This window comes from Cyanistes caeruleus, chromosome 3 (assembly GCF_971803275.1).
Source record: "Cyanistes caeruleus chromosome 3, bCyaCae1.hap1.1, whole genome shotgun sequence".
NCBI lineage: Eukaryota > Metazoa > Chordata > Aves > Passeriformes > Paridae > Cyanistes > Cyanistes caeruleus.
In genome coordinates this window covers 67,522,640-67,548,828 of record NC_141703.1, presented here as the reverse complement: position 1 = coordinate 67,548,828, position 26,189 = coordinate 67,522,640, and the positions used below count along the sequence as shown (strand labels likewise).

Here is a 26,189-nt window from a genome sequence, read left to right as displayed (position 1 = left end):
ATAATAGTTTATTATTATTATTATTAGGACAGGAGTTTTTCAATATTAATTCCAGAAGAATTCTTAAGAATCTCTATAGCTTAGATGTGTGAGTGCTTAAGTAATTTGGTTTTTGCTTTAGCTTTTTGGATTCTTAAAAATGAGAGTGGGTGGGGAGGGGAATAAATAAAAGAAAATACTTTTCTTTAACAGTGTGCTTAGAATGAAAGATATCACAAAATATGCAGCAATTCTTATTGCAACAGCAAATATTTAAAAAAAAAACAAAAAACAAAGCAAACAAAAAAAAAACCCCACAAGATGAACAGCAAAATCACAGACAGTATGCTGTTATTTCCAAAGTAAATATTTTACCAAATAGATTTTTGATACATGGAACAAGATACGCAAGGAACAGGATGTGATACATATCCAGTACAACATTTTAAACACATTTTAAACATCCTGGCTTTTCCTTTGGTTATATTTAGATAAAGCTTAAATGGTTCCACTCAATGTTGTTTTGCTTTGATTAAAAGAGACAACATTTTACCCATGTAGGTGGCTTATTTGGGGGCTTTTTTAAGTAGAAGAGATTTTTTCTCATACAGTAGAATAAGAAAAGGTCTCATCCTTCATTTCCCCCTTCAGAGAGATGAGCTAAAAATCCAAAGGTACAGATATGCTACTTTTTCTTTCAGTGCTGATATGCTATTTTGGAATACGTGCTGACCTACTTTCTCTGTTTCCAGAAAGCAAGCTGAAAAATTTTAGCTTAGGCTGCAGACTTGGATTTATTTTTCAGTATATTTTTGTACATACTTTCACACAGATATGCACATACACACATACACTGGCTAATGTGGGGGTTGATGTACAATAGCAAATCAAGTTTTCCAATTTTGGTACAATTTCAAGCTAGTAGCAGCAAAAATCTGCTGCTAGACACCTTCCTTAAAGGATTTGACAGGAGGATATTCTCAATCTAGTGGTGCCATTATTTAGAGTTATATCATAAGATAGAAAGTTTTCAGTTCCCAACTTCAAATAAATTTGATACCTAAATAGAATCATCCAAAATTGCAGTGAAAAATACTGTAGGAATCTCATTATTATATGTTTTACTGTTTCTTCAGCATTGCCTTAGATACTGGAAGATAAAACCCCTTTGAATTATTTACTTTCACTCCATGCATCTCTTTATACAATACTCTAACCATCAAAGAAAGTTCAGCCCATTAGTTTGCCATTCCCAATTAAAATAATCATACATAAAGCTTTGGAATTGTATGAACAAATTAGGAGAAAATGAGTAATGTGAGATGAAGGCCTGCTTAGGGCAGATAAAATTTATCAGTCTTGGCAACTCTGCTCTCATTTCTGAGCTTTCCCCAGCAGAGCTACTCTGCTAGTGGAATAAAATTCTTTTTAGTGTATTGTACTTCATTTACAATTACTGTAGTAATTACTGTAGTGCAGAAGATCTTGGTGTGGCTTTCCTCTCATCTAACCTGTGTGAGAACTCAAAGGGTGAGCGTCTGTAAGTCTCAGTAAAAGGCTGCAGTTAAGGAGAAAAGACAATTTCCCCTCTCCTCAGGTCGATGTGCCTTGCAGAGGTACATCTCTGTTAACTACAAATGGGGTTTAGACTTTGGCAGCTTAATCTTTGAATGTGTGCAGCTAGGTGGGGGAAATGCATGATGCTCTGCAGGGGAAGGCAAGATAGTGTAAATGAGGCCTCTGAATATTGTGAGTGGTAGGTCTGAATCTTCCTATGACTGACAGGCATCTTACTTCTCTGGAAGGTATTACGGCCTCCTTGAGCGAGCTGTGGATATGTTGTATTTTTCTAAGACATCTGAATACTTCTCCTCTTTAAATTTACATTGTATAACTTAAAGACTATATACAGTACTTTTAAAAAACCTGTCTCTCAAATCTTCACTTGATAATTGAGTTTTAGCTCTATGTGAGAGTTAAGAGTTCTACAGTTTCAAAGCTTTTTCCTATTATTTTCCCTTTTTTTAGCATTTGGATGATGTATAATAAAATGAGGTAAGTATCCTCAGCAGTTCTGCTATTTTGCAGGGTGTCTAAAATTGGTGAGACATTAGTTAAGAATCAAGTTAAATCAGTATTAGACCCTGATAGTCATATGTGAATTTAGTTCATAGGAGTCCCCAGTACTTTCCAAAAGCCTGTCTTCAGCTAGCAGGAAAAACTGCAGCCTTCTGTATGCAGCTGGTCAGATCCTCATTTACCCTGATATCTTGGTTTTTTGTGTTCCTGTGCTGTATTCTTCCCCATGCAAGATGTGTGCTGCTTGTTAGACTAAAGAAACATATCTGGAAATCTCATTTCTGCTTAAATGTGATCTGAATTTCACCCATTTCTCCATGTGCTTCCAATCTGTGTAGGAGCCAAGGGAATCTCAGGTTATTTAGGTTCCCTTGGACCCCTTATTGCTTTTCACCCTCCCCAAAATGATTTGTTACATTTGCACACTATGCTGAAAGAGCTGTTGCCCTAATACTTGCTGTTTAGAGTCAAGACTTGGAAAGATAGCCCCCAAATGATTCTCTTCACCTAAGAAAGATAGAAATTGTATGACCAGCCGTGCAAAGTGCCATGGGTAGGTCTGAGCCTTGCCCTGGTACTTTTTCACTCCCATACCAGTAATATGTTCTCGGTGCAGTCGCTTAGCTAAATTTATGGTGCTAACATGACAGCAGTGCTTAACTACAGAAAGGTAAGGGTAGGGACTCTTAACACAAACTGACTGAAGGACGTGCTTTACTGATATGTGTCTCCCTGAAAATAATTAATTTCTACAGTATTTCTACTTTTTATTGGATGTTTGCACAATTGCAGAAGGCTTCAAGAATGTGTTTTCCTGTTCTAGAGACTGGTATCAACTTGACTTTTCAGAGATAAGCCAAATCATGGTGTTCTGTGCTATCGCAGACATTAGTTCTTCACATTCCTCTTCTTCCTCACTAATCTGAAATGGCAGGAAACTATTGTTTATCCAAACTATATGTTTCGGTGTCTTGGAATCTGGATTAATTTCAGGATTATCATCCTGAGTCTAAAAGCCCTTAATTCTCCAAGATTCCAGCTATAAAATATATTGTTCCTTGATATTTGGCTGCCCATCTTTATTTCAGGGTTAGAAAGCCTGGAGCTGAACTTGGAAGAGACATGAAGATGGCAGTGTTTCATGCACCTTCCTGGACTGTGGAATGAATTACTGGAAAAGTTCAGTGCGAGTCTCACTAAGTTTTGGGAGTGTTTCAGGGTTTATCTCTCTTGGCAGGCTTTTTTCTCTTTAACTAAGCTCCTCATTAACTTTGGGTCAAATAAATTCCGGAGCCCTGTATAAAGGTAACAGTAGAAGACATTAAGGAGTGAAGGGTGTTTCCTTTTCTTGACAGACTGATACTTGCATGGATTAAATTTTCACAGTCAGTGGGCAAACAGTTGTCTCAAAATTTGTACTTGCTGCAGTCTGACTTGAACTAGGTTATTGCACGGTTTCATTTTACACTAATGCTGTGTTTTTCTCAGTTGTTTTCATTTGTGTTACTACTCAAAACAGGTTTGTGTTGTCTTAGTTTAAAATTTAGCAGTTGCACAGCTGACATTCAGAAAAGTAACTCCCCTTTTCTATTGTGTTGTTGCAAGAATGATCTTTGTTTCTGATTTCCATGGCATACAATAGGGTGTGTGTATGTATATCTGTGTATTTGGTCTTTATCTGGAAAGCCTTGGGCCACTGCAGCACTTTGAGCAGCACAACCCCTAAGGGAGCATTTGTTCAGCACATGATCTCTCTTATCATTTTGACTGTATTTAGGGGGCTTGCAAAGGGGACACGACTACCCTCTTCTGCCAACACTGTTTTGAATGCATTCACTGTTATTCTTGCAAATTAATTGTCAGATTAGTCTAAATTGTAGTTATCTCAGGCCTGTACAGAGTGACAAATAATGCCATCCAAATTTTAAAATGTTTTTTCTAATTTTCTCTTTTTTTGTTTGTATTAATTGTAACTGTGTTCCCTAGGTCTTAATATGAATGTTAATGTAGAAATTGAATAAACAGTATATATATAGGTAAGGTTTTACTAGACATGTTAAATATCTATGTATTTATATATAAAATGCACAGGCACACTGCCTTAAGTCTAGCATTGTCGTGCAGGCTATGCAAATTGTCATATTTATGTCAAGGTAATAGAATATGATATTTTTATAGTCCTGTGTAGGAATAATTTTCAGTTTCAAGCATGATTTGGAAGCCACCTTGTCATGCAGCTAATTCTTCAAGAAGTCAAACGAAAACAGTCAGTAAAATTGGGTGTTTTAATGTCATTGTTTAAAATGGTGATGCTCTTTAACTAGTTAGGTTCTCAAACATCTCTAGTAAACAAGGTGGATGAAAGAGTACCTGAAAATATCTCTGACTCTAAGTAAATCTGTGCATCTCTTACTCTTCTTTTCATGTTTTGTGGATTTTTCTCCTTTTCAGTCTTGAAGCACTTGGAATTTTTCACTTCCCATAAAGCTTGCTTTAGGGGGTCAGGCCCTGCTTGTGCTTGCCAAGCAGTGCCCGCTGTTGCTCTGTGGCAACGCTGTGTGTCAGTTACTTGCCGTTGGCCACTGCTTCCTGTGGTTTGGAGACCCCGAGTTCCCTCACATCCTTTCCATTTCCCACTCCTTCTCACATGCCTGCTGGTTGTCATTTTTTATCTCTAAGTATGGTGGGTGTGTGTGGGGGGAGGAAATTATATTACAACTGATGAATCCTACTGTCAGTGTTAGATGCAATAAGAAGTTCTTATTAATACTGTTCTAATGCAAAATAAGTATTTATAAGAAAAGTACTGAAGGTTAATATTGTACAATTAAAGATGGAAAAATGTTCAGCTGTAGGATTTTTGTTTCTGTAACTGGAGGTTTTGAAGATAATTTACACATCCTCCTTTATGATGCTGTAGCAGTGTCACAAAGATTCTTGTGTACTGCTGACTCCTGTAGCAAAAGGTGAAACTCAGGTTGGGGTTGTGCAACAGTCAGACATTTAGAGTTGTTTGGGATGTATTCTGGTGTTTCTAGAGCTCTGGCCTTAAGTGGAGCGCCTTCATTTTCATATTGATTGCTCTTGCACTTGAGATAGTGATCCTCTCTAAGAAGTACTTTCAAGTTCCATACATGATGATTTTTTTTTCCTCTATATTTGTAACACTTTTTTTTTTTACAGAAGGTGACATGCTGTTATATTCTTTCACATAAGTGCTAACACAATTTATTTTATGTAGAATATGGAACACTCAGAAGTGGTTTCAAATAGAAAATTGTCTCTGAAATCTGTAACCTTCATATGCATAGTTTGCTCACAGTATTCACTTTAAACATAGAAGACAAGAGGAAAACCATCTGCCTTGTTTATTCAGGACTAATGCTACCTCATACTGAGTAAAATTCCCTCAGAGCCTCAGGTCTTTCTCTTTCCACTGTACCCAGAGCATAGGCTTCATGTCCCAGGTTGCAGAGGAATAATATCAGGCATGATTTTGTGATTGCCAGTGTTACCACTGTGCAGATTCTGGCAAGTTCCACCCTCAGCCTGTGATCTTTGGAAAATGTCCAGCTGCTGCCACTTGGGCAAAGCCACGTGTGCTGACAGCTCTGAGGCCATCTGTGAGGAGCCCTGTCACCTAGTTGGGTGCTTGTGCTGTGCCTCTTCCCTCTGCCCTGCCAGAAAATGCCTGTTTCCTGGGTTTGCACTGCTTTTCTGTTGGAGAAGGATTGACTTTCGAGTCCTCATGAAAATAAGGCTGCGACAGCTATCGTGTAATGAGAACATCAGGGTGAAGTGAAATTATTACAAATGGACATTTGCACGTGAATTGTTCTGCCTATGAAATGTTGTGATTGAAATCAGCTTCCTGTTTTAATAGGGGACATGAACATTATAGATCAAACAGTAAAGGACTAGCAGTACAGCTTTTTTTTTTACAGCTTTAAATATATATTTTGTTTGTTGTTAGCAGACAAGAATATGACTTCAAATTAAAGGTGCTTATCTTCTTTCAGCTGAAGGACAATGCATTTGAAATACTCAGCCAAACCTCTTATCAATATTCATCTATTAAAACCAACATTCCAGCACAGAAGGCTACTCTGTAAAAGCTCTGTTCTTTGTTTCATGTTTTATCTGTTAGTATTTGATAATTTGAAGAATCATCTGGGCTGAAAGCCTACTTCTTTTTTCTGAGGCTGTAATTCAGTGTTAAGTTATCTACCGCAAGTTAAAACCATAAATATAGTGCATGATACGATGAACTTCTAGTACTCTTATTTAGCTTCTCAAAGGTCAGGTGTAGCCTGGCAACTAAGTCCTATTTGCACAATTCTGTGAGCCAGTTTTTTCTACAGGGTAGAAGATAATGTGAACCTGAAGTGATCTTTTTTCTTTCTTTAAGACTATGACCATGACTGATTATTTGCTGACTTTTTCCTCTTATACTCACTTCAGAAAAACGATGCTTGACTGAAGAGAGATTTTTTTGGATGCTTAGTCCAGACTCTGCTTCTAACAACGTTAAACTGGAAGAAATAGGTTAATTAAAGCAGGGAACATGTCAGAAATTCACATCCTCTGAATTAAGACAACCAGAATATTCCAGAAAATTAAATGAATACTTTTTTGAGCAACAGTTAGAAGATTTGAACAGCTGTATATTTTCCTCATTCCTTGTTTTTGATACCTCGTTTTCTCTTCCTTTGTTTTTTAACTTTTCTGTTTGAAATGCAAAGCAAAATAAGTTAGAGACTTCATAGCATAGATAACTTCTGAGGTCTATGACTGTTCTGCTATGTACAAGGTGTGAGACCTGTAGTAAGTAAGTAGTACTTACTACACTAAGTACTGTATTTACAGTACTTAGTAAATACAGTAAATACTTAGTAAATACGTAGTATTTACAGTATTTTACAGTATTTTACAGTATTTTACAGTAAATACTTAGTAAATACGTAGTAGGTGCTTACAGGGAATAAAATAACAAGATTGGGTCGCGAGATTTATGTGTACTTTTTAACAGTCTCCTCAGCAAGCAGGTACCCAGGAATATTCAACTTGATTGGTAACAACTTCATTTCTTTAAATGTCTGACACCTGTAAAATGCATAAATAAGTAGCCTGAGGATTGCCTTTTTAGCCTTATTTTTACAAATATTTTAAGGGGTAACACTCAAAATTTTCTAACCTGGCACAGTCACTAAAAGAAACAGTTCATACATCCCTGTACTGGATGCTTACTCTTGTCTTTTTGTCCTTTGTGGCAGCATGATTACAAATAAATAAATAAACAATAGGTAACCGAGGTTTGTGCCATAGTTTGCTGTGCAACATCACAAAATGGGTTCTAATGCAACAAGGGAGAGAAGCTCCATGGGCCACAGGTGAGAAGGATGAGGTTTGGTTGATTAGACTGTGCTGGTTTAAAATGTTAGTAAAGCTCAACTTTCCCTTCATGCCTTTGCAGTTCCTCCAACATGGCTTGGAGGCCTTGTCCTCCTTTGGGGTACCATTCTGTTCTGGTGTGTGTGGCGTGGTGGGAAGGGCCGTGAATCCGTGTACTCTGATACAGAAGTTATGAAACCAGACAGGAAACTCATTGCAGAGTTGGTTTTCATTTTCCATAACACAGATTTTGTGAGTCAGCCCGCACAAGGTGAGACACGGAGAACACTTTTTAGAAAAACCTTTTCTTACATCTGCTGTTGATAAGCACAAATATTTCCTCAGCTGAAAAGGAGACTGGCAGCTCTAATGCAGTCATAATAACAACTGGCTTACTGCACATAAAATAAAACAGAATTTACTTGGATCTGTTTTCAGTGGGATTTTTAATTAACTAGGAAAAACAGGATGAGATTGACAGATGATACAGGTCTGAAGGACATGAATTAAGTATTTTGGTCCCTAATGATGAAGATTGGCATGTAGAGAGATTTTTAATATGTGACTGAGCAATTTAGACACACAGTTCCCTTTGGTTATAACCAAATTCTTACCACTTAACCTCTTTTGGAATCCAGTAGAATTTTCAGAACCTTATTTCCGCATGTAAAAAGAGCTCATGATCCCTAAAATACTCAGCAAAATCAGAACTAGTCGGTTTGCTATTTACATTTAATGTTCATTTGGTTTAAATGATCCGTTTGTTCTGAATACAGGGTATGATTTCTGATTCAATCTATTTAAGATTGGATCCTTCCATTCAGCTTTTAGCCCGATGCAATATAATTCCCAGAGGAACAAGACAGAATCTAGGAGACTATTTTGCATTTCTAACACAATAAAATACTTAAAAAGCTACACACTTTATATATATATATAATGTATACACACATACCTAAAATTACTCCTCTTCCCTTACAAAAAACATGTAGATGAACCATAAACTTTTTTCAGCCAAAACATTACAAAAAGTTGTCATGAAATTCACACAAAAATTATATTGGGAACAGCCAACCTTGTAATTATTACACCAATCTTACAGTGTACCCTAGCTTTAGGAAGGTAATTAAAGCATTTTTAGTTTAATTGCTTTTAAAAAAAATCAAAGAAATCAAGTTCTATCTTTAGGTGTTAAAATATCTTTTCCTTAGGTATCCACAGTTGAAACATTATTTACTTTCCTTTTGAATTACCACTCTGCTTATTCACTTTGCCATATTAAGTGCTGGATTTTTAACACCAAAATGCATGAAAGAAGATTTGTTAGCTTTAATTCATTTTGCCTCATTTATGGTAGAATTCAGTAAGAAAATTACCAGGTAAATGTTTCAATAGAAACATCATAGAAAATGTTTCAATTTGTCTTATTTCTGAACATTTGAAAAAGGAAGATCACATCCTTGAGGGGCTCAAAAGATTTCATTGGGGTAACTGGAACAAAACAAGATAAGTACCTGGCGTTTTATTTAAATGGAGACTTTACAGACCATCTTTGTCATACATGTATTTAAATGTCTTATTTTTATTAGTCAGCAGTTACATAGAAAGAGAAATTAGTCACACTATCACATCTTACATTTCTTCAGAAGGAAATAACATTATTGCTCCTTGAGGAAAGAAACCCCATACTGATAGTTGTGGCTATAAAATCCTTCATGATTTGGACTGTTTATCAATCTTCAAAATGAAAGTTTGTGAAATGACAGGTCTAAAAAACCCAGACATACTGTTTGTGCCTTTCTCCCGACAGGTGCCTAGGCTGGCATCTGGAATTTGGATGGTTGTTTGGTTGTTGTTTTGTCATTGTTTGTTTGTTTTGTGAGTGTTATTTTTGTTTGTTTGTGGGTTGGGTTGTTGGGTTTTGTTCACACTGTTTTCTTTTTGTAAGGTTATGCAGCACCTGTTTAACTTGCCAAGTTAATGAACTATTAATGAACTGATCTGAGAAATGCTGTGGGTATAATATAAACCATACAAGCCCTAGACAGTGCCTCATATTAAATCGTATTTTCCACTTTGCAGAGATTGTGTTGCTGAGCTCAGGTTTGCTGAACTTACTAATTACCTCAAAACTTTAAATTAATTATTTCAGCCTGCCTCCTCCCTGTGCTGTTTCACTGATGCAAGGAGGGGCGATGCAGTAACTCTACACCTGTCCCAGCACACGCCTCTCAACCTGCTCAACTTCCCCAACGAGTGAGTTGAGCATGAGGACATCCGAGATTGCTCGGTCTGTAACCACTGGTCCCGACACTTCTGGGTGTTGGGGCTGGCTTTGCGCTGGGGTTTAACACTTGGTGCTCCATCATGGCACTCGATGACAGCAGCTTCTACTCCAGGACTAAGAGTAAACTTAATCCCCATCAGACTCGTTACAAATCAACAAGACGGAGAAGCCTGCCACCAGACATCCTGCTAGAAAATGATTTTAAAGGAAAGTTTCAAAAAAATATTAGGAATATAGACCCTATACACCCAAGGCGCACTAAGAAAAGACCTTCTATATTTTCAGGTAGGAAATGATATTTCAGTAGTATGTTAGTGCAGTACCTTTTAACCTTTTTGGTAATTGAAGGATTCGGTGGTGGATTGCAGTCACAACTTACTCTGTTTTAAAACCTAAGACAGTTTTCATGGATAGATTTAATCCAGTGCCACTTATGTTAAATTATGTCAGCCATTAGAGTTAAAATGATGGAACCAAAAAGAGAGTGTTCATGTTTTTGATTTCATGTTGCTTGCTTGAAGGTTTTCAGGTTTTTTTAAAATACTTAGCATTTAAAGAAAGTTGTTTCTCCAGAGCTTTAAGCTGCATTTTGCTTAACCCCACTTACAAGTAATGCAGGCAACAGCTGCAGTATAGGAATCTCTCTTGCTGCTCTAATGCTGTATCTCGTTGCTTTTCTGGAGGAGGGTGGCTTGGGGAATTCTTCAGTCTAGCAGATTTTTTTGTGTGTGTGTAGCCAGAAATTAACATCACTAAATAATCAAATGCATGCTTTAAATTCCTGGTTTGAACTGGAGCCTGTAATGTCAGGAGTTAATAATTTAGTTTAACTCTGTAGCTGTTAAGAAGTAGGAACAAGGTGTGAGTGGATTTCAGTCAAGCTAATGGCAAGTCTGAAGTATTTTATTGTGTTGTGCTTTTAAATAATTTTAAATGTGCCTAAAAATAGGAAACAGATTATTACGAGGACAAAGGATTTGTTGGAAAACAATCAGGTCATCTTTATGAGGAGGGCTTAAAAGGTTCTAGGGGTAAAAATCAATACCAGCTCATCCCTGCTGAAACAGAAAATGTGTTTCTGTGAGGCGATCAGAGGAAATGAAATCCTTGATAGAAACAAAACTTCTTTAAATGAAAGTATCTCCCTTCCCACATGAAAATCAGGATTTTCACATTTCTGGGGGAATTAGTACCATCACACAGATCTTTGAAGAGTTATGAAATATATAAAATTATTTAAATATTAATTTTATATTCCTTAGTGACAGCTAAGCTTACATGGGTACCTTTTCAAGAGCGGAAACACTGGTGAAGAAATAGGAGTAAAATGTTAAAAGACAATACAGGGCAGCATTGTTTGTGTGGGCCTTAGATCCTCTACTGAGCCTTTGTTAAGGTAGTTGAAATATTTCAACACCTCAGGAAATAAAGCTTTTTTCCTCCTTACTATACTACTTCTCTAGCTTAAAAAAAAATGCAAAAAAGCATTAGCAGATCTCAAATGGGATTACTCAGACATGCCCAAGGCTCCTGGGCTTCCCAGTGCCCAAACTGGCTCTTCCTAAGGTGATGTGGTCTGTTGGTGACTCTCAAATCACATTATTTTGGACGGAATAGACCCTCTGTATCTTACCTGACTTTGTGTCTTATCTTCATCTCAGTTGCCACTTTTTATGTTTTACTTACCTTTTCTCTGTGTTTGTGTTTTTTTCCTTCCTGTAGCTTTTCAGTTTTTTTCCTGTACATCAACATTTTTGTTAGGAAAAAAGGATATTAAATATGTTTTTGGCCTTGTGTGTGGTCTTCAAAACCCATACTCTGTTGTTCTTACCCAGATTTCACCTTTATTCTCTTAATTATTTTTTTCTTAATGCAGTTCTTTCTCTCTGCTCTTTTCCACCCTCCCAAATTACCCCATTAGCAGTAGTACTCCATTCTTTGTGCTGTGTCAGACATGAGCACTTTAATGCCGTTTGTGTGTCTGGAACACTGCCATTATGCTTATGAAATCCACTGCAGATGTGTTACTGTACACTCAAGGGCACTTAACTCAAAGCTAGTGCAAATTGATTCCTATAAGCAACTGATGGAGCATGATGGAAAGATGGGTGTAGCCTTTCATTTGGTAGGTCAGCAGTAAACATGGGAGAAGCTTTACTTGATTTGCTTTTGAAAACAGGTTAACAAAGTACGCTTGAAGTCCTCTAGACCATCTTTCATGCAGTAAATGTAGGTTAGAGTAGAAAAAGAGCTGTTTCATAGAGTCAGGGAATGATCTGGGTTGGAAGGGGCTTCTAAAATCTATGTACTGCAGCCACCCTACTGTGAACAAGGACATCTTCCACTATTAGCAGGTTGCTCAAGGCCCTGTCCAATCTTGAACAGATAGATAGATAGATATTATATGTAAATATAAATAAATAGATAAGCTTGCTCTGCAGTCTTTTGGATGAATGAAGAATTTGAAGAATGTGGTAATTCCTACTTCCTTGTTTCAGCCTAGTCACCTATTAAAATAAGTATCTTAAATCTATATCATATTGACTCTTCCACAGTCTTCTAATCCCTGTATCTCTGCTCAATCTTTTATAACACTGTTAGCCCATCTTGCATTTAGGACATGGGTGCAATTTAGGCTGATGTTACAGACTCGTTTTCTTCTCTTTTATTCTGTCTTACAGAGCTTTACTAATACAATAGTGAATAGTGACACACCAAGGCATCCAGCTGCAAGGAAATACATCTGTCCATCCACTGGGACTTTTGTTGCAGTCTTGGTGCAAACTCAGGGAGGGATCTTGCATGCAGTAGGCTTCTTTTACAATTTTTTCTTAACTGTGATAGCTAGAAGCTCACTCTTTAAAAATGAAAGCTGAAACCTGAGGAAAAGTGAGTTGTCTGTCTGTCCTGCCATCATGGAGTTAGTTATTCATGTATGCCTAGGCAGGACTATCCAGCCAGTGGTTGGGTTATTTTGCTATACGGGCAAGGGGAGGACAGAAACTGTATGCTGAGAAACCATGGCATTGCCCAAGGGATACACTGCACAGAGACGCCTTTTTCTTCTCTTACAGAGCACATAATTTCCTCTTGTTCTTTAAATTTGAAATGCTTAGATCTGCCATATACTTCAGGACTGGGTTAATATCAACTGTTATTTGTATACAAGTCTTGATTTTTACTGTAACATGATTATGCTTTAAAAAAAAAAAAAAAAAGGAACAGGCACTAGGGAGCATATTCAACATTATAGGGTCATTTATTGCCAGTAAATGTTCATCACCTTAATTAGTGGTGTTTATACAGATCTGCTGATATGCTTTCAGTTCAGCATACTCTCATGGCCATGACTGAACCTCCCTCTGGCAGGACCATGCAAAAATGAGCAGTGTATTTTCTTAAGCTGGACGTAAACCCCTCACTTGTTAAAGGAAGAAGAAAGAATTGTATAAATACAGAGTGGGTAATGAAGGGACCTTAGGAGTAGCTCTTGACAGAGCTACCTAAGAAAAGTAAATTGAACTAACTCAAGCAGCATAAAATTAAAATGGATTAGCTAAACATCGTTAAACATGTATGCTGACTTATGTTCAAAAGCACAATAGCCTGAAGAAAATTAGTCTGTATTTTTTTTATTTTAATCTAAGGAAGTGAAGGGTGAGTTTTTCCTCCTATTTCTTTTTGAAAGAAGTTTGCTGATGTTGAGTTTCATCTTTATGCATGGAAAAGACACATGATTTTGGCTGAGAATGTTAATTTTCTATAGAAAAGAGAATAAGACAGAAATTGCAAAGGTCAAAGTGCTAAAAAAATATAATGGTCAAGTTCCACTTGGAACCCATTTCTATTATGAGCTAGGGATGTTTGTTTAACTAAGTACCATTAAAAATCCACTTATAGTACTGTTATTAGTATCTTGTACACTTCCCCTTCATCCCTAGCTTATATAGGTAGTCTGTATTATTGTCAAATAATGCTTGCTCACTGATGTGTCAGTTTTGAAGAACAGAAGGTGAGAAAAATACATGGGATTTTTCTGCATTTCCCAAGACTAGGCATGCCTCCATTTCATGGCCACATGCCCGTGCCTCAGGTGTTGCCCTCCCAGCCAAAATAAGCTCTGTGTATTCTGTGGCACAACACATGATTGCTGCTTTGGGAAAAGCAGTGTGGTGTTGCTGTGACTTAATGTAACGAAGGTCACTGGTTAACAGTACTGTACAGAACTACTCAAAGAAGAATGTGGGTTGCTAGTCTGTGATTTTACAGTGAAATATCCAGTATTTTCAAATTCACTGCCTTTTTTCTTTCTTTCTTTTTTTTTTTTTTTTTTTTTTTTTTTTTCCAGTGAAAATATTCTCGCAGTTAGAAGTCTTGAGGTACTCTCTCAAAGCATTTCTGGAGTTCAAACCAGCATACAGTCTAGCAAAGTCACTTTCTAAAATAAGTAAGTTGATTTGATGCCATATTTGCATGTAAATTATAATAATGAAAAATAATGAAAGAAAGAAAGAGTTTTATGTATATGAAAAATTCTTAAAAGTTATTCAACGGTGACATGCATAAATTATTTAATTCCTCATGAGTTGTGCAGATAACACAGCTGGTATGTGTGACTTACTTTTTACTTTTGACTGGCTGTGTTAATTGGGAAAGACTTGCCAGAATCTAATTACTTTTAATAAGGATGCTTAAAGTCATGGGTACAGTATGTGTCTTGATTCAAATGAGTAATAATGATCTGTGTTCAGTATTTTAATTTGGTGAAGATTTGAATATCCTACCTCCTCTGTGAATAAATTGTACTGCATGGCAATAATATATGCTTGTGATCTGCATATGATAATTGCTGTTCAGTTATGGTACCCCTATTGACATTTGGGAGATTGGCCTGCATTGGTTGGTTGGTGCTGCATTTTACAAGTATCATCCAGTAGAAGGAAGGGAAGGAGAATCAGACTGGTCCCAAAGTTCTTCTTCTCCCTGCCTGGCTTGAAAGCATTGGCTTCATTTCCCACTAATACTGTTATCAAGACCTTCTGTTGACTGAAAATGCAGGAGGAGGGAGGGGTAGCATTTTTTGTTATTTGTTGTTCATATATTGTAAGCTGGCATTAGTTCAGCCTTACTGTTTTTTATTGAGCCTTATGCTAAGGTATGCCATTGGTGCATTGCTGACTGTGTGTTTACACATTGATTTGGGTGAGTGGCCACTGCTTCAATAACAGAAATTATGTTACTTATAATATCTGGCTTTGATCTGGCCTTCTGCATTTTTGTGGTCTCATACATATTTATATATATTTTACTTGATATACTCTTCAGCATTTTAGTTTGTGCATATTTCTATTAAAGTGATATTTTCTTTAGGAAGGATGGGCTGATGATTCAGAGAAAAGTTCTGGATTTCTCATGAAGTCTGATGTAATAGATGTATGTTGTCAGACTCGTTTTCTTCTTGGGTTCACTGGCATTTTAAGGAGTGGGGAGAATGTTTTCCAAATGTTCTTGTAAACAAGTGATGAAAATGCTGCCTCATATTTAAGTTATATTTAGGGCTTAAATGAGGTTCTCTATGTCCATTGGAAAGTAACTTGAACATGGAATTGAGAGAGAAGGTAAGGAGGAAGGTGAAGTTAAGAAAAGGAAGGCTTCCTCTGCTATTATGGCTTGGATTTTTGTGGTTTGATTTATTGTGTTTGTTTTAAAAACAGTTGAGTTGTCTCCTAGATTTAAACTGCCACAATCAGTTGTTATAGATGTTAAGACTCTTCTTGAAAGCAGACTCCAGTGTTCAAGTGAATGAATCCCATTGTATTACCCAGTAGTATACCTCAAATCTTTAATGTCTGAGGATTTGTAGATTTCATTTGTGCTGAAAGACAAATGAAGCAATTGCAGCACTTGAATCCTGATTTCAGCACAGATTTCTGTGCGTGCTGCCTTAGAAACAGCATGTGAAAAAATAATCTGTGTTATTAACATGGTTTGCCAGTTTCACCCTTGGGCTCTCTGCTGTATCCTTTCTAGGGGGTAATGATTAAGGTGTAGAGGAAAATCTTAAAACTTGTGCCGCATGCTCACCTTCTGGGAAATATAACAGTTTTGGGGTATGTTTACATGGTTTTCAAGAAGAAGCATTGAACTAATATTCAGCACTGGTTATATTTCCAAAAAAATACATCAAATATATCAAAATATATCATATTTTAAAATAGAAGCCAAGAATCCTAAGAAAGCTAGCAAAATAGGAAACAGACAAAAAATATTTTACAATATTTTAGAACAAGTCAGTCACTATATCAAATGGTAGTAGCCTTAGCTATATTTCATGTGCCATAAATCCATGAGTGTTTGTTGACATTATTTCTAAGCAAATCTTTCTTTGGCCATCAAGAGGCAATAGAACTGTTTATTCTCTTTATCTGATTTAAGATGCACTGTGAATGGTGCAATCGCCATAAAAATATGCCCATATCTGGCCCACAGAAATACATTTTTTGTGCTAATGGATTGGAGAGATTGGCAATATTTTTTTTCATAGAGCTGTGAAATGCATATTTTAATACATGGAAGAAGGACATTATTTTTAAAGTCTTAAAGTAGTGCATCTGCAGTAATGAAAAGCTTATGACCCAAGTAAAATGTTTTATAAGAATCAGACTCAAAGATTGTCATAATGGCTTTGATTAAGGCTTCTAGCTGATGTTCTGTTCCCCTCCTGAAGAGCAATCTTCTTATAAGCAAGTGTAGATAATGACATTGAAGTATGTTCTCTTGGTAATCTGATGGGTCTGTGAACTGCATACAAAGCACTCAAAATATATTTTTTCTATAGTGCTTATTTAATTTTAGATACTTGTTGGATGCATTTGGCAGGTAACTAACTTTCAGCTATTTATACTTCACACATTTACACATTTACTTGGAGCGTACTGTATCCAAGTTAAATCACCTGATAATCTTGGAATCTCTGAAATAAAAAATTGCATTGTTTTCTTAATTTTCAATTTTTTGCTCTCTTGCTGTACCTGAAGTTGAACTACAACAAGAAGAAGTTTCAGATTTTCTGAAAGTACCTGTTAAATTTCAAGAAGTAACTTTAAAAATCAGTAGTTTATTAATTTAGGTTCTAGACTGTTGTTCCTGAAGATTGGTATAGAAAATAGAATTCATCCTAATTACAAAAGACTACCTAATGAAAAATACTAGGACACAACTAAAGTGAGTTGGAAGATTCCTTTTTTTACTGCTTCTCATGATAAAAGATGCCCTTATGGATGAAATCCTTTCGATACTTCTGGTAAACTAGCTGTAAGCAGACAGATTCTGAGTTCATATATTTAGATTTTTGTAAAAAAACTCATATTAATTTTTTTTATTGTTATTAAGAGTGGTTAATTTGGAATGTGTTTTTTTATGATTTTTTGGGCATTGGATCGCAAATTAGGAACTTGACATGAGTAGCTCACGACATTATTATATTTGGGGTTTTTGAGAAATTGAAATTGCAGAGTTTTTCACTATATGATATCAATTTTAATTCCTTTGTTCTGGATGTACAAATGTGCAGCTGCTGTGAAAAGCTAAATTGCAGTATTATACTTAGAAGCAATTTCAAAGACCCAGTAAATGTCTGTTCATGCTTTTGAATCATATTTTAAGCTGTACTTAAAATTTATTAAAATAAGAAATATTTTCCATGTATTACTGGAAGATATTTCTGTTTTAAGTTAAAAAATGTCTGTAGTAATACAATGTATATTGTGTGTGGCACAATCCTGTGGCTTCTCTTACAAGGACTTGTGTAGTGGGCTTTTTATATATTTAGTTGGTTTAGAACTGCCTGAGGGTATTGATGTGACTTTCTGTTAGGTTTTGCTCTGTGTCTTTGGAGTTACTGTTTCATGTTGGCTGTAATGGCAACATGCTTTAGTTCCAGAATTTTAGAGATTATCTGTATGGTTATCTCAATGGCTGTGAATTATTGTTATGTTATGGTTATGCTCAATTTGTTGTGAATTATGTGCTGCCAGAGTAAACCTTTTCTGGGGTAATTTATGCTGCAAAAAATATAAGGCTGGCACAGTAATTTTTAAGCCTAATCTTAAGTCTGTGTTTTGGTAAGGAGAGGGACAGTTCACAAGTGCCATCTTTCTAACTGTAATCTCATTTGTCCTGTATTTCCTACTTTGTTTAGGATCTTTGAAATAGGCAGTCTCTTGCTGTCCTGTCCTCTCCTGTTCTTCTTCTGCAAGTCAGAGAAATCCCTCTCTAGCAAACTTGCTCCATTTCTTCTGCATTTTGCCTGGATAACTCTCCTAGCAATTCTCGTACCCAGTTCAGAAGTTGGCAAGAGGTGAGGAATCGAGAGAGAGCTGGATTTGCCACCAGAATTTAGATAATGTTTTGCTGTATGCTTGTAGGCTGCCTCATGGCACCTGGCCTCATGGCAAGAACAGCCCCAGGGGTTCATGTAGGCATGGCATTCATGGGCCTGCATAGTTGAATCACCAGTCTGTCCAGCAAGACATAACTTTAATTACCATAGAGGTCATTAAAACTCAGCACCAGTTTGTTCAATGAGTCACAATAAAGTACTTCTGATCAGACTTGTTTAGATTTATCATGGACAGTTACCGACTCCTCTATAGAGAATCATTCAAGTATTAAATTCCCACTAGTTGCTGAGGCTGTGTTCCAAAGCAAAAAGTCTAATCTGCAGCAGGGGTTTTACTATTACACAGAGATGCCAGGGTGAAAGAAGGATGACAAGAAAAGCAGAATACCAGAGACTAAATTAAGCTCACAAGATGGAATTTCAGGGTCTGAAATGTAATTTTCTGCCCAGTGAATTGAGGATAAACAAAACATATGTGTACAAGTCCAATTTTAAATCTGTTCTGGAACTAGAAAATCAGCAGTTCTCCTTTAGAAGCTAGTAAGAATGTAATTTAAGTTTAGATTTGTCATACTAAACGTTGTTGCACTCTTAAGTAAGAGCAGTGTTGTAGTTTGTCCTTTGTCTGGTTTCAGGGTTAAGAATGCTTCTGAATAATCTATTGTTATATTTTTATTCTTCCCACTTGAAAGCCCATCCTAAAAGGGGTCTCAGTGACTGTGTAAACTTCACTCATGAGCAAGGACAACGATGGCGATGGAAAAGGCCGAGGTAGTCAATGCTGCCTTTGCTTCAGTCTTTACCTTCAGGAGATCTTCAGGAATCCCAGGGCCCAGAGACCATTGGGAAGGCCTGAACTGTACCCTTGGTACAGGGATAACAGGTTAGGGAACATTTGAAGCAAGCTGGACATTCATGGGACCTGACAGAATGCAGCCCCAGTGCTGAGGAAGCTGGCTGGAATCATGGTCTGACCAGTCCTGTTAGTTTTTGAAAGCTCATGGCTCCTGGGGGAGGTTCCTGAGGACTGAAAGAGACCAAATGTGACTCCTTGCTCCAGGAAGGGCTAGAAAGAGGATCTGGGAGCTGCTGGCTGGTAATCCTCACCATAATCCCTGGGAAAGTGATGGGGCAAGTAATCCTATAATCCATTTCCAAACATAAGAAAAGTAGATGACCAGCAGCAGTCAGCATGTTTGCATGAAGGGGAAACGATGCTTTACGAGCTTGATAGCCTTCCAAAACAATAGATTGCCAGCTTGGTGGATGATGGAAGATCAAAGGACACTGTTTATTTCAACTTTAGAAAGGCTTTTGGCAGTATCTCTTTGAACATCATCATAGACACAATGATGAAATAGAAGCTAAATGAATGAGCAGTGAGGTGAGTGGAAGGCTGAGCTGCCAGGCTGACTGGGTGGTGACTGGCAGCATGAAGGCTCACAGGAGGTCAGTCACTAACAGTGTAGCCCAGGTACTATATAACAGGAATCTCATGAAGCTCAATGAAAGGAAAAGTCAAATTAATACAATTTTACCAGAGTGTTGTTCAGTATTTCCCCTACTGCTTCTACAAGTACTTTGTTTCATTCTGTATTACTGAAAAAATCTTACCAGTTCTCTTACTCTACTTTCCAAGGTTTTTATAATTTTTTGTTGCAGGAGTTGCAGACACCTTTCTTTTATAAGCTCCTTTGCTTTCCTCCACTCCTGATACTTGCAGAAGGAATAATGGAAGGAACTTCCATGAGCATTAACATTGCTCCTTTCTCACAGTAGAGGAACAGATGCAGTAACTTTAACAGAGTTATCATCCTATAAAGACTGATTATCACTGTCTGTTCTGGCTTTTTAAATCTTCAGGCTCATTTTCTGGCTATGCTTCTTGCATTTAGAGCTAAAATGTATCTGTTCCTGCGACAGCTAGAGTTTAATTAGGGCTCAGCCAGAAAAGTGGCTTGGAAGAATGTTCTTACTATAAGAAAGCAGTGCCTCTTATAGGTAAAAGTGCCTCTTATAGGTGTTTGTAAGTGCATATGAGCAGTTGGGAAAGCTATTTAACCACGTAATAGCTATGAAAAGCATGTCTCTGATTTTTTTAAACAGATTGGGGTTTTTTTGAGGTTTTTTTCAATTTAGAAGCATCATTTTCCTTTGCTTCTTTCCCCCACCTGAACACCCATCAGTCTCTACTGCCTTGACTTGTGGGGGATACTCCTAACCTCATTTGAAAGGAAGGTAATGAAGGTAACACTGTAGCCCCAAGACACATCCCCTGCTCAAATCAGACTTCTGCTCCTAGCTAGTGCCGGCACAAGGAGACCTGATGGAAATTACAAGGGAAAGTGAGGGGATAGAAGAATTTCACAGCTCTTTCAACAGTAGCACAATCTCAGGTTAGCTTAATCAAACAAGAAAACACGCTCTGGGTGACATCTGTCATATTACCAGATGGGGGAAGTATCCTTCTGTTCTTGGAGAAGTTTCCATTTTCTAAAGGGTTCTGCCTGTGCTGATGGTACGTTTTTAGTTCACTGAATTAGTCAACAGCTGGCGATGACCTCCCTTGATCTGTGGAGGAGTTCAGGCAAGGTTCGTGCGTGGAGCCCAGCGTGAGTCGGGAGGATACCGTGTCACTGAGCGCTGGTACCCAACTGAGCATGAGCTCAGGTTCCACACCCAGCACTGCCTGCAGCTACGCCAAAAAATTTCAAAGCAGGTGAATCCCAGTTGTTATTTTTTTATTATCACCATTCCCTTTTGAATTAGGTTGCTATAAAAGTTAACTGGATTTTTTCCAGGTCTAAGCGCCATATTCAAATAAAAGTATTCTGTCTCAGTGGATTGTTTTCAGTTATATATCCTATATTTTAGATCTCACTTCACAGCTGAGAAGCCAAACCAGAGATGAAAAAGAAATAAGTATTTTCCTCTTTTGATCTGGCAAAAAGAAATTGGGAGAGAATAAGATCTGCTAATTTTAATAAGTTTTTAAAAAATGAGTTTAGATTTTCAAAGCCTTTAATGATGCAGTGGACAAACAAGTACATGGGAGTTTGATACTTATCAAGATTAGACACTTAATAATATACAAAGCAACTGTTAGATGTTTCAGAAGCTAAATGTCTTTGAAAATCTAGGCTATGGTGACTCAAAATCATTAATCATTTTAAGTATATTTAAAGCAACTATAATTACTACTGCCTTTTCTAGGAAACCATTCAATTTAAAATGTATCTTTTTGCGCTTTCTTCCTTGCGCACTGAGCCTAAAGTACTTTCTTTTATCTTTTAGTTAATAAAAAGCAGATTGTATATTTTGTTTTGTACATTTTTTTGCTATATTGCAGTTTCCATTCAAGTGCAGCATGCAAGAAACCTTGAGTAACATAACCCTCTTAAGCAGGAAGAAGGTCATTTACCTTTTTCCAACATAAGCAGGCAGCTGCATTAGACCTCATGTCTCTGGGAGATGCAAGACATTTTTTTGGTTTAGCAGGAAGGGATGGACTCTGAAGGATATAAAAGACCCAGTTGCAAAGGCAGCATGTATATTTAACTCGGCCTCTGTGAGGACACTTGTGCTTCTGTAGAACAGCAGCAGGCTGGAGAATGCTGGAGCTCTTCTGTTGCCTGTGTCCAGGTCAAAGCGTTGCTGTTGCAAAACCTTCACTACAGCAAGGGAGAGCCCTCAAACAAGTGCTCATCAGTTAAAAAGTACTGTGTTCAGGGGGGGAAAAAGCAAGAAGGAAAGATTTTACCTCTGAAATTGAGATCTCTCCTGGCATGGATTACTCCAAAAGGTGGAACAATACATACTTAGAGATAATGTTCTAATTAAAAATAAATAAATTAATTAAAGTCTTGTTTCCCAGTACTTAAAAAAAAAAATCATATAAATATTTTGCAAGTCAGAACAAGCATTCTTATGTAAGATCAGTGAGACTTTTTTAAATCCAAATTGTTGTCTCCTATCTAGCCAGCATCTAAACACCCTGTTGTGCAAGTTAAGGGTGTTACATAGTAAATTCCAGGTGCTGTGTCTCACCAGTGCTTGCCTAGGAGGGTTATATGAAAAGTGAATTCAAAACTGCATAAAACAAGACATATTCCTGTCAACAACTGTTTAGGATTGAGATGGTTTACTGACATCAATTCTTGAAAGAGTGGAGAAAATAATTTTGAATAATAACAGGAGAGCACTAAGACAGAATTTTTAACTGAAAGGTATGCATGTAATGAGAAACTGAAATTTCACTGCAAAATCAAGTGGCCTGATTTTCCCTGACAGTGCCTCACAGCACTGTAGTCATTTATGTAAAGTTGCTGTAAAGTAGCCAGTGGCTTGAGTCACAAAGATTTTTGTTGACAGCTATTTATGTTTACTTTGGATATTCAGAAATATTTTCAGAGGGATGAAGGGCATGGTGACAGCCTAGCTAGTAAAGGTATAAAGTGAGCTAACAAGTGTATGTGTATGTCCTGTTTATAACCTACAGTCAGGGAAAGAAAAATTTATTTTTTGGTCTACTACCCGGCATGATTTCTGGGGTAATCCTGGTTTTTGAAGTGTTCTTCCCACCTTGAGACAAAAAAAGTTTTAAAAATTGTTGATGTTATCTAGCTTAGTCATTAGGACCCTGGTCTAAATGGAGGTAGCATTGATCTGAGCTCCCTGAACCTCAACTTTGCTAGCACCTCTGAGTAAAATGAGAAAAAAGCTCTTATACTGTAATAAGCCAGGCTCCAGCTATTCCAGGCACTTCACTCACAGCAGGGCCTGAGTCCTGGAGGATGTACAGTCTTGTTTTTGGTGGTACATGTCAGGGAAGGAAAATTGATGGCAGTGATACAAACAAATTGATACTGCATCATTTGAAAAACTGGCAGGTAACCTATGGTCAGCTAAACCTGATGGTGCTCAGTTTCCCTGTTTCAGCCACGTAATTCTAACACAGCTGTTGCAAGAGGTAGCACTTTTTGGAATCATTCAGAGTAGACACTGTATGCATAAGGCCCACCTGAGGAGACTGGAGGTGTCTGCATTACAGGGGCACATGTGCCAGCTCAGACCTGAGGCCTGGCTGGTCTGACCCTCTCTCTGATAGCGGGCAGAGCCTGATACCTGAGAGGAAGGTGTAAGGGGCAGCAAATGTAGTACAGTCTGATCCCATGTCCATCTCATCTTGATCTATAGTAGATGGAAGCTGGTTGAAATCCTTCCAACATTTTTGTTCTCATTTTATGAAAGAAGTAAAAAATTCACTTATCTCCTAAGGCTGATGTTTCTAGTGGATGAAAGGGACATAAGCAGAAGGATATCTTTCTGCAGAATAATGTAAACATTGAGGTCTGAGTATCAAATAGGTCAGCCAGAAAGGAAGAAGTGTTAATAATTAAAGACAGAATGAGAGAATGGAAAGGAAAGTTTAAAAAAAGAACAAGTAAGCAAGTAGCCTGTCATTGGACCATCTTATTTAAAGTCAAGGAAAACTTTAGGAGCTGCTCTTGCAGAATTAAGAGAAAGAAAAAAACACCCATAAATGTATTTGAGATTCAAGAAAACATTTGTGTTAAAAATCACACTCAGGAAGTGCATTGAGATAAGATCTGTTTGAGGGATGGCTCTATTTGCTCTATTAGAGAGCAAATTGGAGCTACTGCACTGAAAATTCCACCTTCTAATTAGATAATCAATGAAAACGTTATATACATGTAACATGTTACAGGGAGGTGTGTTGAGGAAAATGGATATACTGAACATGTTAATCTGCAAGGGAGACAAACTAAGGTGTTTGATGTAGTTTGGGTCAGAAGTGCCTTAATTTTGGCATCAGCTCACTATTCCAAGTGGATACACCCCCCTCCTCGTGTGTCTTGCTGTGCTTTCCGTCACATCTCGGGCACCTCTCTGGAAAGGTGGGACCTTTTCCTTTCCCAAGGCAGGTTCCATGCCTGGAGAGGAAAAGGAAAGGGGAGTTTTCCCCAGCTTCATGGCCCTGGCAGAACAGGGGGAAAGCTGTGCTTGGAATCTCAGGGTGTGTCTGAGCACACGACATTTGGTATTTCTTGAGCACAAGAATGAGGTGAAACAAAGCCAAGAGCTCTTATGATCTCAGCTGCAATAACGTGCAGTAATTGTGAGCCATCCCTAGAGACCCTGTAGGAGCAAACAGGTTGCTTTGAACAATGCATGTAATGGAAGGTGTCCCTGCCCATGGCAGGGGTTTGGCATAGTCAAACTTTAAAGGTCCCATCCAACCCAAGCCATTCCAGGACTGAATATCTAGCAGTGCACATGCTCCAGCCCTTCCCCTTCCTGATTCCACCTCTCTGGCCTCCCACAGAGTTTCCTGGAGGGTAGAAGACATACAGCTTTGTGACAGAAGGGAAGTGGAAAAGGGAGTTTACGACTTCTTATGGCACTAAATTTTGTAGTATTTGGCGGTTCAGTCTATGCATTGTGTAATGAGGAAATATGTGTGATAATATGTGTAATAACTTGAGAAAAAGAGGGGCAGCCACAAAGTCTGGATTCCCTCTGTCCTAGACCTGGTACCAATCTCTTGTGAGTAAATTAGCAAATACAAATTATACTTTGTGTGAGTGGGGTTCAGTTACTCCATCTCATCTCTGAAACAAGCACCCAGAATCGGAGTCAACTTCACTGGTGGTTTGGAAATCTTCTATGAGGAAGTTCTGACACCTCATGCTAGAATGTTTGGAGAGTATGATATATAACCTTGTCTCTAAAATACAGGTAAGGGTTTGTTACAAAACTGAGAAGGGAAGAAGTTTATAGGATTTCAGTAATAGAAAACAGCTTGTTTAGGGATGGTTCCTGGAAACTTCAGGTGAAGAGCAGGAAGAAAATACTACTTGAGTTATTCTTTGTGCCTGCTGACGTCTGTGGTCTGTGCCTGTGGGACACAGGCTGCATCTTGACATGCACGGCACTATTTCTTGCATCAGTGTTGCCCGAGTCCATGCCCCAGTGGTAGTGGTGCAGATTTCCTAATGGCTTTCAGGATGGTATGTTTTTAGCATGTGTATGGTAAGTCCAGACAAACAAAATTTGTTCCAGGCTGGCCGATGCTTCCAGACACTGTTGAGCTAGGGAGAAACTCAGAGGAGAATGACAAGGGTCCTAAGAGGATGTGTCAGTTTGACAGCTCCAAAGAAAATTCACAGGAAGAATAATGGTACTTTGAATCTTGAAAGCATAATTCCAACATTAACCAATTAATTCTCTGCAAAATGCCTAGTTATCATTTGTTTTTTATAGATTAGGCATAAACTACTTACAACCTATTTAATTACTCCAATGAATTCATTAAACAAGCTGAGGATGAGAGCTGGGTATTGTGTGAGTTTATAATGTATCTATGAAAATGTTATTTTTTTCTATTAAATACCATTCAATGGGTTTATATTCAAATATTTTATAGAGCTGTTCCCAAGCTGCCTGATGCCCTTGCTTCAAAAATACAAGCATGTGCTTCATTTCAATGCTGCTGTCTTCCATTTTGGCACAATTTATGATGTAAACATGAACTCCTTATGCATCATTTACCATTCTCTTGTTTCTGCCTGTTTTGCTTCTCATCACTAGGTGGCAATAGCTGAACAGTCACAAGCAGGAGGCATAACAAAATGGTGCAGCAAAACTAATGAGACATACACTAAGAAGGATTACTTTATTTAGAGGTTATCATATTAAATGAGATTTCCTTGATGGAATTTTATTTTGTGGAGTGCTATCTGTCACTCTATATTTTTAATTTGGGTCATAGCAAGATGTTTGTTTTACATTGTTATTACATGGGACATTGTACTACATAAGATTCGGTTGATTTAGATACTACAGTTTTGATCTTTGCTTCAGCAGAAGACATTAAAGCTGTGGATGTTATGTATGTGCTATGTCATATCTGCCAGTCTCTGTGAATAGCTCCCATACCTTAGGGTATCTATAATCATGCCAGACACCTATATTTAGGCACTGGAATACCATTGAGCTATGAGCAGCATCCATCTGAAAGCTAGCACAGTC

The 26,189-nt window shown here is 37.6% G+C and overlaps 1 protein-coding gene across 8 annotated transcripts in view; it reads left to right on the top strand.

The window, feature by feature from the left end:
- FRY (FRY microtubule binding protein) overlaps nt 1–26,189 on the top strand; it is a 219,843-nt gene that overhangs the window by 32,272 nt on the left and 161,382 nt on the right. For 4 of the 8 annotated variants that reach the window (XM_086881621.1, XM_086881616.1, XM_086881620.1 and 1 more), the window contains exon 3: nt 14,085–14,183. The exons of the other annotated variants lie outside the window; for them this stretch is intronic. The gene's annotated coding sequence lies outside the window, so the exon portion shown is untranslated. The remainder of the gene's footprint in view (nt 1–14,084; nt 14,184–26,189) is intronic. 8 annotated transcript variants of the gene reach the window in all.